Source organism: Rhinolophus sinicus, chromosome 17 (assembly GCF_057876585.1).
Source record: "Rhinolophus sinicus isolate RSI-liver-muscle chromosome 17, RSI-T2T, whole genome shotgun sequence".
Taxonomy (NCBI): Eukaryota; Metazoa; Chordata; class Mammalia; order Chiroptera; family Rhinolophidae; genus Rhinolophus; species Rhinolophus sinicus.
The window spans coordinates 37,284,039-37,299,402 of NC_142517.1; the positions used below are offsets into that span (position 1 = coordinate 37,284,039).

Below are 15,364 nucleotides of genomic sequence, written 5' to 3' on the forward strand. Positions count from 1 at the left end.
ATTGGTGTTAAAAGGTTTCATTAATCTCTAGTAATTTATCGGGAACCCAATCATTGATGCAAGAAAACTCATTCTGCACTGCCCTGAATAATTAAAACATTATATTTTATTCACTATATTGTGGTGGTAATGTGTGGTCATAAAAGTATAACCTAGATGCTCTCTGGGTTTCTGATGCAGGGTGACATTATGGCATCTTTAAGTCACATATAAATGAGTGGTAGTCAGAAACCATATGTCAAGCATTATGCAGTTAAACTTTTAAAATCTACTTTGTAATTTAGTAAAAGAATTGAGTAGGTATAAAAGAAACCCATTTTTTTAAACCTTTAGGTAATAATATCTAAATGCATTATGTCCAAATGTATACATATAGATATTTGGAAATTTTGGACAAAGACAGACACATTGAGTTGATTTTTGTTTGTTTTCTGTTCCAGAAACTGTCCAGTTATGATTCTGCTCTAAAAAAAAAACAGATTACAATCTACTTTGGCAGTATTTTTCCAGCAATACTAATTTCATTAGCTGATAGTATAATAATTGGCAAACATTTCCTCTTTGGAAATATCCACTCGGGCTGGTCATTTTGGTAGATATTTGTGTACATTAGGAGATTATAACCTGATGGAAACTATTTCTGAATTACTTACATAGAAAAGACAAACTTCACATTGGCCAAAATATTTGCTTAGTTATCATACAGTCATGATAAAGACACTAGTCATGTGATTATATGGGAGGACCCTCCCTACCTCATGAAAACTCAGCAGGTTATGACTGTGAACATGAATGAAGCACAAGGAACTTAGTAGTGGGGGCTGGACAATTAAGGCTTTGGGTCCCCACATCCCCTCTCCTCCCAACCATGGGCCTGAATCAGAAGTGTCAAGTCCTTCTCTTCTTATGAATGTGTGTGCCCACTCACTTATCTCCTCCCCTACGGCTGCTGCTTTCTCATGTGCGAGGGTAGGCATGCTACATAAGCCCCACTTTTCCCTGAAGCAGAAGAAACACCCTAAATCTCTCCAAACTGACTGCTGCCGGCCTAACTAGGGAATTCCGCTTTTGAGGTCCTAACTCCAGTATGAGGGAGCTAAGGAGGGGTAGCTGTTCCTTTAGAATAGCACTGTCCAGTAGAGATATACTAGGAGCCACATATGTCTTGTAAAATTTTCTAGGAGTCACCTTAACAAAGCTAAAAATAAATAAGTGGAATTAATTTTAATATATTGTGTTTAATCCAATACATCTAAAATATTATTTTAATACTTAGGCAGTTAATGGGCTATTTTATGTCCTTTTTTTGGTATTAAGTCTTTGGATTCCAGTGTGTGTTTTACACTTACAGCCCATCTCAATTGTACTAGCCACACTTTAAGTGCTCAATGGCCATGTAGGGCTGGTGGCTATTGGATTGGACAGCACAGCTACAGGACAACAGGTCTGGCCCAGAAACCATCAAGAGGGATTCAGTCTTGATTTTGTCTGCTCTCATTAGAGCTCCATTAGAACCTGGCAAGTAGTGTCAACAATTGTCACCCGGGGAAGACAATATTCCCCATCACAGGTAACACGGCAGACCCAAAGTGCTCTACCCGAAAAACAGGGAAAAGGGAACTCATGCTCTTGAAACCTGTTTGTGCCAGGAACTTCACACGTTTAATTCTCCCCCAGTCCCCATTGTATAGATGATGAAAATGAAATGTGGTGTTCAGATTGTCAAGGTCAGATAGCCACTCTATAGAACTAAAATTGGATTGAAATCTAATTGTAAAACCCTAGTTCTCTAATTTAAGAATCATTACTAGGAAGTCAGGTGAAATACGGATTCGCTGTCTTCACCCTCACAGACCCAACTCTGCTGGGTACCCCAAAATCTGTATTTTTATTGTGTACCCTCAGTGATTCTATGAGGTAGTCCCCATGCAATATAGTGAAGGGAAAGCCCTCTTTCTCATGCCTTTCTGGAGGTCAGCTAATCCTCTTTGTCCCGCTTTGATGGCCCTCAGAAGGGAGATTACTTTGAGAGCTACATCCAGAGTCCCCTTACCCCCCCCCCCCCACACACACACCTTTGGCCTATTCTGAAGAGACTACATGCAGGGGATCTTTGGTCTGAAATGAACCAGTTTAGCTCATGCTTTCCAAGAATTTGATATAAACCAAATCAGAGATAGAATGTTTCAAGGAAATCTCTGAATGTAGGGATGCTAGTTACAAGACAGCAACAAAAAAGAGAAAGTTGTGTACTTAAAGGATACAAGTTACATATTTGTGCTGAGTTGGTGGTTTGGAATAACAATAGAACAAAGTTTGGTTGTATCTTGCCCTGTGTGTGTTTTTTCTTTTAAATTTCAGCTTTGCGTGTCAGGGTCCCTCTATACAATGTACACAATGTGAACCGCAGCATCTTAAATGTTTGGCAGGACATTCATGCTCATGACATCACATGCTGGCAGGACAGGGAGGCCACTGTGGGGCTGGCCCCGGGAAGAGGCCGCATCAGTGCTGCCATTGAGATGTCCCCACAAAAGAGTGTGTGACAGCCAGATGTGCTGCTTAATGGAGACTGAACCAGAATTGTAAGTGAAGCGTTGGCACATGCTGCTTGGGGCTTGAATAGTAGCTCTTGAGGAATCTATATTTCTTTACCTCAACGCAGAATCTGAGAGCTCAGGCTTTGTGGTCGTGTGGCTGGGGGAGGGAATGGAGATGGAGGGACTTGTCACTGCTCCATGACCCATTGTTGAAATGAAAAACGTGGAAAGGTTAAACCATTTCTAGAGGACTGTGGAAGGTAAGAATTGCTTATGCTTTATATCAAAATTACCTTTCAAGGAGAACCCAGCTGTCACAGAGCCCAGTCTGGGGCTTTCTTTAATTAAAACGGTTCTTTCTCTTATGTTGAGTTCTACACAGCTTTGCTTTCCAAACTGTCATGTGCATACAGATCACCCGCGGATCTTGTTAAAATGCAGATTCTGATCCTGCAGGTCTGGGGTAGGGCCTGGGATTCTGCATTTCTAACAGGGTCTCCGGATGCTGGCGCAGTTGATGTAGACTCAGACCTGGAGTAATATAGAAAATTTGATCCCCATAGAAAAATACACATCAGAAAATAAAAGTTTCCCATCATTACATCATTAGAATTTATTTTGTATATATTCTTGGTCATCATTTTATTTTAAAACCAAAATCACTAACATACTCTATGTATAGATTTGTAACCTGCTGTATAAAAAACAAACAATATGTAGAGAACATTTTCTATCTCATGAAGTGTTTTTCTAAAACAACGTTTTGTTTTTTTTTAATATTTATTAGGGTGACAATTATTAGTAAAATTACATAGATTTCAGGTGTACAATTCTGTATTACATCATCTATAAATCCCATTGTGTGTTCACCACCCAGAGTCAGTTCTCCTTCCATCACCATATATTTGATCCCCCTTACCCTCATCTCCCACCCCCTCCCCCCTTACCCTCTGGTAACCACTAAACTACTGTCTGTGTCTATGAGTTTTTGTAAAATGACATTTTTAATATCTGCATAATCTTCCATTGTTTGTGTACCATAATTTACTCAAGGAATTCCGAAGTATATCTTTGTTATTCCGATTCTTTTCTAATTTTTTCTAAGTAATTTTGCCATGAAGATCCTTAGATGTTTGCACATACACATGATGGTCTCTTTAAGATAAATTCCTAGAGAGGAATTGCTGGATCGAATATCCCAAAAGTGTTTTAAGAACCATTCATGTTTTTGCTAGAGAGGTGCCTAGTTTCCCCTAGCTCTTCTAACAGAATTCGGTATATCAATTTAATTTGCTGTTCTTTTAAAATTATTAGAAATAATTAAAATTCACTGATGTTCATATGGAAATATGTAATAAAATTACCTAAGAAAATACTTATTAAAAATAGTTAATGAAGACGTTTCAATAGTATTTATGATGGGAGAAAAGGTGTGAAGAGGGGAGGCTGAGGGTCTGAAGTTCAGCCTGTTCTACATTACAATTCTGCTTCAGTTGACTCTGGTCAAAAGGAGTCCAAACAGGAGCATTTATCTCCAGGAGACCTTGTGTTGGGGACAGTGATGCCAGTAGCATCAGAGTTATGAGGGGGCAGCTCTGGGACTAATGTTAGCTAAATCATTTTTTAAAATTTTATTTGCTCTCTCATAATCTATTAAGGCTAATATATTGAGACAAAAACAAAGCAGGGTAAAAAAAAAATGAATCCGTTGCTCTGTCCCCAACCCTTCTAGACATTAATTTTGTGTTTAAGATAAAAAGAAAATTTACCTGGGTTCTCTTGCTGCCTGTTTTTTTTTTTTTTTAAAAAATTCATGTTTCAACTAAGGGTCAGGAAAAATGCACATGAAGGAGTCCTTTCAGAGGCATGAGAAGGTCCAGGACTGTTGGAGATGAGAGCAATTGTACCACAGGGCAGACGGCCTTTCGGGTGTTGGCTTTGGCTTCCAGGAGCAGGGTAGAACCTTTCCCCGGTTGGGCCAGTCATCGTACCTCAATGCCCTGAGAGGACAGGGAATAGCCCCGGTGGCCAGCAGTTCCTCCATACTGGCCTAGCCAGAGCCCATCCTTTCCTGGAACTGTGGGTCAGAGCACATCCCTCTCTGATAGCAAAAGTGGGAAGAGGTTAGCCTGAGCTCTTAGCAGCTGTGGTTCCAGCCCTGTGGAAAACGTGAGTCTGGGAAAATGAGGCCAAATGCAGAGGGACGTAGAGGCAAAAGAACAGAGAAAGGGCTTTGTGGTATATGAGGGCCGGGTTTCATCATTTCTGAGGTCAGCCTCACACGTGATTTGTTTATACAAACCGATACCCTCACTCACACCTTTACTTTTCTTAATCAAGTTTTGTCAGTTACAACCAATTCTGATTAGAGAGAGATTCTAGTTATAGACATAGGTCCCACAGTGTCCTCTTCCTTTGGGGCATTGCACCTTCTCTTTCACCAGCTGCATGGTCTGAAGGGACCATGACCCTCCTCCTTTGCCACAGTGAAAAGTTCAGAAGATGGATGTGTGATCCAATCAGTTCCAATAAAGTGACTCAATAAAGTTCTCTCCTGGCATTTTTCAAATTGATATTAAAGAAGGAGACCGTTCTTGTCCAGTTAAGAGAGATTCCAGTATCCTTGTGATCTGTCAACCTCGTGAAGGAGCATATCTGTAAGAAGGGCGAGGACGGCAGAAATAAGAGATGGAGAGCAGGGTGCCCAACAATACTCAGGACTCTAGTTCTAGATGACCCTGGAGCCAACACCATCATTTTTAGTCAAAGCTAGTCTGAGCTGGGGCACGTTTAATCAAAAACGTCTTCTTTAACAGAGGGCCACTTGAACCGTTTGTTTGGTTTAGACCTCAAGCCCGAGGCAGTCTCATATTTGGGCCACTGCTTGTGGTAAATTTATATAGGGCAGAAGGCCAAGGTTTCATAACTAATGTTTATCCCAACTGAAACCCATAGATACCCTCTTCACCTCCACCACTGTCCCCTTACCACCTGTCCCTTATATTAGCTGCTAAGTCAGAGATTAGGTAAACGGAAACCACTTTAAGTTTGCAAACGGAGAATTTAATACAGGGAATTGGTTGCAGATAATGGAATAGCTGAAAAACCACATAGGATGAGGAAGTAAATCAGAGTTTGGCAATAGTGGAAAGCCACTACCAAGCGATGGAGAGGCAATGAGAGGCCATGCCTTTAGAACCCAGAAACTGGGACCATGTAGTGGGAGCTGGGACTATGGTGGGGCTGCCAGATGAGGGCTGAGACCACAGAGGGAGGGGTTGTCCTGGGGGATCTGGGACCATGGGATAGACTCGGCTCCTGCTGAGGGAGCTACCCACAGCAGAGCAAAAGAGGGAGAAATACTCTGGTTTCTCCCCTCCTCCCGCTCTACAGAAGCAGCCAGAGGTCAAGGAAGCCTGGGGAATATAGATAGAAGAGTAGGAGAAGGGTAGGAAGTGGTTCTCAGAACAGACAGACAATTAAGGCTGAATATGGCAGAGCAGATCTAAGGATTAGGGAACCTCAAAATCTGGTAGCTGCTGAGGCCTCAAGAGGGGTGGAGTGGAGGGCAGGAACCCTCTGAGAGCCTGCTGTTAAGTGCCTCCCAAATGAGTACTTCTGGACTTGGTTAGGACATTGATTCAAAACTGATTGCAGTCCAGCATGGCGGCACCCAGTGGTGGTGTGAACTGTGAAGAGTTTGTGGAGTTCCAGGAATTACTCAAGGTGATAAGGCGATTGAGGACAGAATAGTACATTTATTAAACACTACGGTTCCAACAGCTTTCTTTACAGGGAAATTGATGCTAGCCAAACCCGTAAACAACTTGATGCATCTTTGACGGCAGCTCATGCAAGTAGGAACAGTCACAAAAAACCGTACAGCTCAGATCTCATCAGTAATAGAAAACCTCCGAAAAGAGAGAGAAAAGAATTTGGACATTTCAACATTATTAAAGCAACTTAGAAAAGAACAGTCAAAATCGAAATGGATGTAGTTAGAACTGAATGTTGAGGAAGTGGTAAATGACAGGAACTGGAACTGGGAATGTATTTAATGAACGCTGCTGAATTCACTTCAAGCCTCCAAAGAATGAATAAAAAGACACTTTTTTCTCTTTTGTTTCTTTTTTAAGGACCAGGTTATCTCATGAGAGCTCAGCATGACAGCCATCAACAGGACAAGCTTCCTAGGATGATTTCTGAGTCAACACTCCAAGAGCTTTTGTTGATTTCAGTCCCACTTAGCCAAGACATCAAGTATAAATTATTCTGATTCTGTAACACATCATTTATATATCACATTGTGTGTTCACCACCCAGAATCAGTTCTCCTTCCATCACCATATATTCGATCCCTTTTATCCTCATTACAGAATTGCACAACTGAAACCTATGTAACTTTACCAACAATTGTCACCCCAATACACTTTAATTAAAATAAATAAATAAATGAATAATTCTGATAATTATGGAGAAATCAACCATTATTTTATAGCGATTCTTAAAAAAATTGTACTACGATAATTTTCTGAAAATAAAAGTAAACAGAAATGAAAAAAAACCCAAACTGATTCCCAAATCTACCTTCCTCAATGGAACCCAGTATGCGTTTGACAGCACTCAGGATGTCTCACAGTTCGACTGCTCAGGTTCGGAGATGAACCTGCTTCTCTTCTGGTGCTTCCTGGAACCGAAACCAGAACCTGAGCTCTAGACCACTTCCTTTCCCATTGATGCTACCTTGGCAGGGCAGGGCGGGGGGCCCTTTCTCATGTTCATTCTCACTGTCTCCTTGTCGCCTCAAGACTGCATTATCTCCTTCCTGGATGACTCCTTCCTCTCCTCCTTCCAGTCAACCTTCTGCTTCATCAATACACAAATCTCAGTATGTGTTCCCCTCACTTGACATCCTTTGATGTGTCCCCTTTGCTCTCTGGATAAAGTGCAAATTCCTTAGCTTGGCATGCAAAGCTTCATACTATGCCTACCTGGCTTTTATGAAAAATATTTATGAGTAAGAGAAACAGACTCTAGTGAGAGGAAACAAAAAAGAGATGTTTTGGGGGGAGGTAGGAAAATAGGACTTTGAGGAAGAAAACTTAGTTTCCACAGGAAACCAAACCCAGAGAAGGGAAAGTGCAAGGACAGTTTTGCAAGGGCTCTGTTGCTAGGATGAAGGAATTCCAATCATGTTTAGTTTTTTTTATCACTTAGTTTAAGATTCAAATACCAGGAAGGGAGCATCTGATTGGCTAGAAGGGTCATGTGGGTCAGACCTGGGACATATGCTCCATGTATATTTCTTTTCCTGGGGGGTGAGAAAGAGAATGATTCTGCCAAAGGAAGTTAGGGTCCTTTTAGCAAGGAAAGGGGACACTCATGCTGAGAGGATGCAAAATAACTCATGTCCATTACACCAATATCCAAAGGTTTAATTCAATCATTAACCTTCTTTTCCATTGGCTCCCTCTGCCACATTGCCCCATGAGCTCATCTAGAGAATGTTTTGGAGGGAGTCAATCATCACTGAACAATGGATACTTTATAGGAGAAATCACCTGGAGCATTATTATAAATTTTACACTCTTTCCGTAAAGCTATTTATATTTTCAGTACATCTAAAAAGCGATTATTAATTAAAATAACTCCCTTAGTCTGTCTTCTCGGAATGGAACAGAATTCTGAATTAAGTAGGCCTTCAGCGTATGATGTCAGCTACACAATTCATGGCTGTGCTATGTTTTTAGATCTGTGCTTCCTTAGAGCTTATGGATATTTTATTAAGACTTGAAATCCTGCTTATTATTTAAAAATTTACAAGCTCTTAAAACTTTGGTCATCTTAAAATGGGTTTTATGAGCATCTGATAAAATTATATTATTTATTTGTTCATTAATTGATGCATTTGTTAATTAAGTAAACATTTAATGAGCACTTGCTATGTGCCAGCCATGCATAGCTATAAGATATAAAAAAGAAAAAAGAGCTCCAGTCATCAAATAACTGACAGTCTAGTGGTGTTTTCAGGTACATCATGAATAATGATGCCATTTGCTTCTTTTTGTTGTCACCTTTAACATACTTTGGAAAGATATACCCTGACTAGAGGGCAAAATAAAATACCAACAGATGCACATTATGGCACAGATTAAAGATAAGCATTTATAGAATATAAAGGCATATTGACTAGGTCTTCTTCCAACGTTGCACCTTTTTTATGAGTGTTGAAAGTCAGCCAATCCCTAAGCTCCCTAAAGTCTATTGATTTAATTATGAGCAAAACAGTGAGGAATCAGCAGGAAAGTGCCTTCCACTCCAGGCTTCCGTACAATGTCCTGCTAAGATCTTCAGCAGAGGAGTATGCTGTTTTTTCTTGGGGCTGGAATTTACCTGAAGGTGTCAATCTCCTGTTTCTCTGAATGATTTAAAAATTCCCTCTCTGGGTGAGATTTAATCGTGATAGTTGCAACAGAAACATAGCTAAATCAGCTGGCATTGACTTATACATAAAATGCATGGCCACGTATAGTTAGCAGAGTAAAGTGGAGACTTGAAGCAATGACCCCCATGCTGGGGACAGTGAATAGTCTGAGTGCGCTGAACTGTTCCAAAGAGAAATAGGAAGAATGATATTTCTTTTCATAGTTGATTAAAAAACAAGAAAACAATAAAAATGAAAGTCTCAGCTTTATTGAGTTACTAATATAGGTATCACATGAGTCATTTCATGAAATGCATTTCATAAACTGTAAAAGTTTGGCAACCCACAATTTTTGCCTAGTATGGTGGTTCTGCCTCACAAAGCCCTCAGGTCTCCGACTCCTTCTAACTCCCATTTTACTTAAAATAGAAACATGGAATGCAGCAAATACATGTATTTGTTCATTTAATTTTTAAAACAATTCTATGAGTTAGGAGCTATCAGATAGCTATTTTACAGATGAGAAACAGGCACAGAAAGTTTAAATAAATTGCCTAAGATTCCATAGCCAGGATTATAACCCTTGCAGTCTGACTATAGAACTTGAAGTATTAACCACTATTCCAGCCTTCAAGTGGAATTTATTCCCTAAGAAAGTGGAATGAATTACAATGGAAAGTCATTTAATGAACGCACAGATTCAAAATTAACATAAAACTCTTTAGCATAAATACTCTCCCAATGAAAAATGTAGGTTTAGAGGTAGGGTTAAATTCTGGACCTGTTTGTTTTCAAAACAAATATTTTTAGAAAGGGATCCTTTCTCTGTAGTCAACTGGAAAATAAAGGGAACTCGAGCTTCTCTACAGTATGAGGGTTATTGAACATTTGTTTCTGCAGAGAGAGGAAATGTAGACTCATATTTTCCATTACTACACAAAAGGATTTTCAGGAAATAAAGGGAATTAGCTACCAAAGAGAGCAAGCACTCATGTAGGCTTTGAAGTCCTAATGAATGGCAGAGATTCCAATCTGTATATGAAAAATCACACGGGACCACCTTTTGCTACGTCTCGGCTGCTGCAGTCCCCACTTGCTAGCAATTCCCAGTGTTCAGACCCAGGATTTGGTTTGCACACAAATGCCAAAACTAGTGCATAACTCTGTTTTTAGCAAAGAACTCATTGGGCTGGAAAACCCTCAATCATTCAATAAGGCCTCCTTAGGAAAACAATGTCGTGATTTTTGCAGAGCCTTTTTGAAGTTAACCAGTTTTGGCTTACAATTTGAAAATAAGAGAGCAGCGCAGGTCAGGAGGTCTTTCTGAGTTTTCAATTTCGCAAGACCTCTAGAAGGGAAGTGGGGCCTTGATTTTGCTAAAACACACATGTGCTCACACACACACACACACACACATATATACGTATGTATACATATGTATGTATATATTTGGATTCAGGATGGAAAAGAAAGAGCCAGGGTTCTAATTTTTCTAGTCATGTACTTTCCCTCCTGGCCCATGGAGGGTGGGCAGTGCCAAGACCTGGGAGGCTATCAAAGACTCCCTCTGTGTCTTAGGATTTGGAATTTATTTCTGATGTCATGATAAGAACAAAAGAACCTTACTCTGTGTCTGGCTGGGTAATTGCAGTGTTCCTGATGGAGATGGGAGTGGAATTCGTGTCCTTGAAGTCTGTCTCCAAAGCCTGAAGTTTTCCCTGCACGAACCTAATTTTATTTAATAACGCTTTGGAGAATTATTCCCCACGCACGCTTCTGAACCCTCCCTGAACCCATGTGTGCTTCAGCTAGCACTGTCACTTGGAGTTAACGAGTTCTGTATGTTTACCGCCCATGGTGAGAATAGTTATTCCATTTACTTGTCCTCAAATTGTCTCCTGTAAGCTGGCTGCTTTGTCCCGTCAGTAGTTCATTTGGTCTCTACCACGTTTGCTCACCTCATCACAAGGGTCAATAAACTGATCGGGACACTTGAGAAGGAGCCCCTTGAGATGCAAGTTTTGCTGAGGAAGATAGGGTAAACATTCTGCAGTGATTGAAGGTGTGGGCGCCACAAGTAAACTAGTTTCACATGCATCCATTTTCTAATCTGTTAAATGGAAACAAAAGCTCCATAGAATTTGAGAGAAGAAAATAAAACATGTTTCAATCTCATTTTCAAAGAACTATATTGCTATATAAGGTAAATGATAAAAATGCCTCTAATTTCCCTTTATGTTCTTTTCATGAACTGGCTGGGCATTTTCTGGAAGCATAGTAGGATTTCATCATCTTCATGAATTCAAATTAGGAAAGATACTAGAATGTGACTTTGTTTGGTCAACTGAATTTATTTAATGATTAGATCTTGAGAGTGTGCCAGAAAATGCCACTAAACTTCAGTATTTAATTGCTGATACATTTTCTTAGCTGGATATATAATTACATGTTATTATCTTTTACTCAGTGGTATGGTTTAAATTCTAGGAGATAGGTTAAATTTTAGTGATGATTTCTTTCCCTTTGATTACTTATAAAATAAACAGACCATGGCCTACCTAAGAGTGTTTTTTCTTCCTCTATTGTGTCTTCTTTCACTGTCTATGCACAGGAGTCATTGGCACTTTTTATATCTCTGCTATTAAATCTTATTTGAAAATTTTCATTCTGCAAACTTTTATTAACTATTTCCTCTGTCTCTAGATGTACATATGTATGTTTATTATCTCTACAGATGAACAATTGTATTAATATATTATGTACAGTATAAAATGTACACAAAAATATGAAAAGAATGGGAAAAATGAGATAACACTTTAATTTTATTTCATATTATTTATTAATAATACAAAGTCTTTTTTCCTCCCTTTATGTTAGTAATAATGTTTTAAAGAGAGCAATGAGTTTGGACCTACTCCCTTGATTAATACTGGGACAAAAACATTCAAAAATCTGATTCTTAGTTCAGTTAATTTAACTACTTGGTTTTAATAGCTGCTTTGACTGAGAAAAGATACCTCGTATGAATACATAGAACCATATAGGAGAAGTAAGCACATCACTGACTGTCTTCCTCAATCATTATACTCCTGTGTCAATCTTCTCCATGCATTTTGAAAAAATCTGTACTAAAATTTGACAGTTCTCCATCTTCTTTGATGCCGTTCACTTGCGTTTTCAAACTAATCAGACAGGTTTGCACTTGCATACTTTCTAAAAAATTGTTTGAAAGCCCACAGAAACTCTTCATTTGTAAGATTTCTAATCAGATTTTAAAAATTTAAGTTTTCTGTATGTCTAGTAGGACTGTTTTTATAGTTTATACATACTATTTTCAGTAATAAAATCACATATATGTCCAAGTGTATCTTTTCAAGATGATCTTTCTATTGCACTAATTTCCTTCTAAATGAAATTGCTTTTCATAAATTGTTATAAGACTACAGATTAAAAATGCTTATTTTGTTTTTAATTCTTGTTACATAGCAAACTTTTGGCTCCACTGTTTTTGCTGCAATGGCTATTTTATGGTTTCTTTGCAAGAATCTTTTAAAATCACTAGCTCTTTTAGTGGAGTTAGTTTAGTGAAAACAGATAAGGCAATCTGCAAATCCACTTAAATGGGTATTTGTAACATACAAAACATAACTTGAATGAAACAGTAAGCGTGGTAAGAGTGGTGCTGTCTATCCCTCTTCAGTGAAGATGATTCTCTGTCCTCAGGAGCTCTTAGAAACCAGGTGACCACTGGACCCTTAGAGGGATGGTCTGATGACTATGTGGCCCAGTATAATTCATAATAAGCTCCGCAGTATAATACAATACAAATCACATTAAACCTTACATTCAACTTATTCAATAAATTACAATAATATGTTAATATATTATAATTTATATACTATAATATATAAATGTTATACAGAATATAAGGCTTAATTTTATTTGTATATAAAATATAATATAAAATATGCACATTCTCTATATTATTTATACATAACATACTATATAATATAAATCAATATATAATAATATATAATACACTATGCTCAACATATTGAATATATTATAATAATATGTTAATATACAACAATGGACATATAATATATAATAAATATTAGATAATATTATATTACTATTCTACTTAATATAATTATATATCATACTTAATTATACTTAATATAAGTCTTAATTTTGTTCTTAATTTTTAGATTCAAATATTTTAGAAAAATAGTTCTAGTATTGTCTTTTTTGTATCTTTTTGGAGGCTTTGGTCTCTAGGAGGAGAGAGACACATAAACAAATAACTGTATTCAACGTGTAAAATGCTATAATTTAAAAAGGAACGCTATGGGAACATGTGTTTAGAGGAGGAAAGGAGAGGAGAGGAGAGGCTAGGGCAGAGGTCAGATTCTGGAAATTCAGAGGGAAGATACATTTGAGAGGAACTTAAAGCATGAATGGGAGTTTGCTGAGTAGACATGGGGATGGAGGACATTTAAGAAGACACAGGAAGACAAGGGAGTTGCCTAGGAAACACTGAGGAGTCTGTTGGAGTCAGAATATAGAGCAGTTTGGGGAGGGTGAGACATGAGACTGGAGAGATGGATGGGATCCAGGGAGTGAAGAGCTTTATTTTGTTGTCAAATGGGAGCCACTGGAGATTTTAAGTAAAGGAATGACCCTGGTGAAGGATGTATTTCATGTATAAGTCATAACCAATATGTACTTTTGAAAATATTTACATTTTTGGTAGGTGTGGATAAAATTCTGTTCAATCTGATTTAGCAAATAATTACTGACCATATTCTGCGTGACAGGTAGTATCCCTAAGAGAACACAAAGGTATATCAACGCATAATTTTACTTGGTAGAAGGATTAAGCTGAATACACAAATATCTGCATTTATCCTTTAAAATTGTGATGTCTTTTTGACATCCTTGACGTTTGGAAAAAAATTAACACTAGTATGCATTTAATACTTAACAACATATATTTGAGCCAAGTGTCTAAGCTAACGAACTCTACTTGAGAATGGATTCCTTCTGCTGAAGGAGTATAAGCGTCTTAAACGTGTATGTGCCAATGTAGAGAGAAAAATCTGTCTGCAGTATGGCTTTGAGGGATAGCTTCTATTATTTGTGTCATTGCCTGGGGAGCCTGCTTGGTTTGCCATTTAGGACCTGGGAAATATTTGAAAATGCCCTAATGTTGTAGAAAATAAAGATTGACAACATTTTATTTTTGAAAATAAAATATATTTTGAAGAACATTTGGAAAAACCAGAACAGTATAAAGAAAAAATGCAAAACCATCCCAAATAAGACTTCTCAGAGGTAACAATGGTTAACAAGTCATATAATCTCCTAAATCTTTTTCTATGCATTTCTAAAATACATGTTTTTCAAAACAAAAGACATACAATATATAATCTTTGCATCCTACTTTAAAAATTTAACATAGTGAAGATCTCATGTCATGAAACATTCTTTAAAGACATTTTTAGATGGATGCATAGTATTGAGTTTCATAGTTACACTATAATTTATTTAACCCTCTAGTTTGGGATGTTAGGTTGATTTTAATTTTTGGGGTATTTTTTCCCTGTAATTACAGATATCTTCTTTGGCATAAACTTTTACCATTGATCTTAGGATCAATTTCTAAAAGTGATTCAAAGGATTTGAAATCTGTCAGAAAGGTGAACTATCAAGTACTTAAGTAGTGATTGAAATTGTTCTCTACTTTGGCAAAAGCATAGGGCGGGCCTCTGGATGATGAAGGAAAACTTAATGTTTATTCATTCATATCTTCAACAGATATTCATTGCATGCCTCCTATGTCCCAGCTCTATACTAGTTGCCAAGGTGCTCCAGGATGCAAGAGAGATGTGTTCACTGTCCTCCTGGCAGTGATCTGGAAAGTTAGAAATCACGGTCAGGGTCGCAGGATGGATCGGTTGGTTAGAGCATGAGCTCTGAACAACAGGGTTGCTTGTTCAAGTCCCACATGGGCCAGTGAGCTGCACCCTCCACAACTAGATTGAAGATGAGCTGCAGCTGAGCTTCTAGAGGGAAGCTGGATGGCTCAGCTGCTTAGAGCATGAGCTCCCATCAACCAGGTTGCCGGTTCAATTCCCATGTGGGATGGTGGGCTGCACCCCCTGCAACTGAAGAGTGAAAATGGCTACTGGACTTGGAGCTGAGTTGCGCCCTCCACAACTAGATTGAAGGACAACGACTTGGAGCTGATGGACCCTGAAGAAACACACTGTTCCCCAATATTCCCCAATAAAATTTATATATATATATATATAAAAAGAAATCGTGGGTCAACTTCTTGTTTGTATATGAGGAAACAGAGGAAGTGGCTCGCCCACCTTTACACAGCAAGATACGAAGA

At 38.3% G+C, this 15,364-nt stretch overlaps 1 pseudogene; it reads left to right on the forward strand.

The window, feature by feature from the left end:
- The first annotated feature begins 99 nt into the window (after positions 1 to 99).
- On the forward strand, positions 100 to 8,254 carry LOC141570594 (protein MIX23 pseudogene; annotated as a pseudogene).
- Positions 8,255 to 15,364: the final 7,110 nt, after the last annotated feature.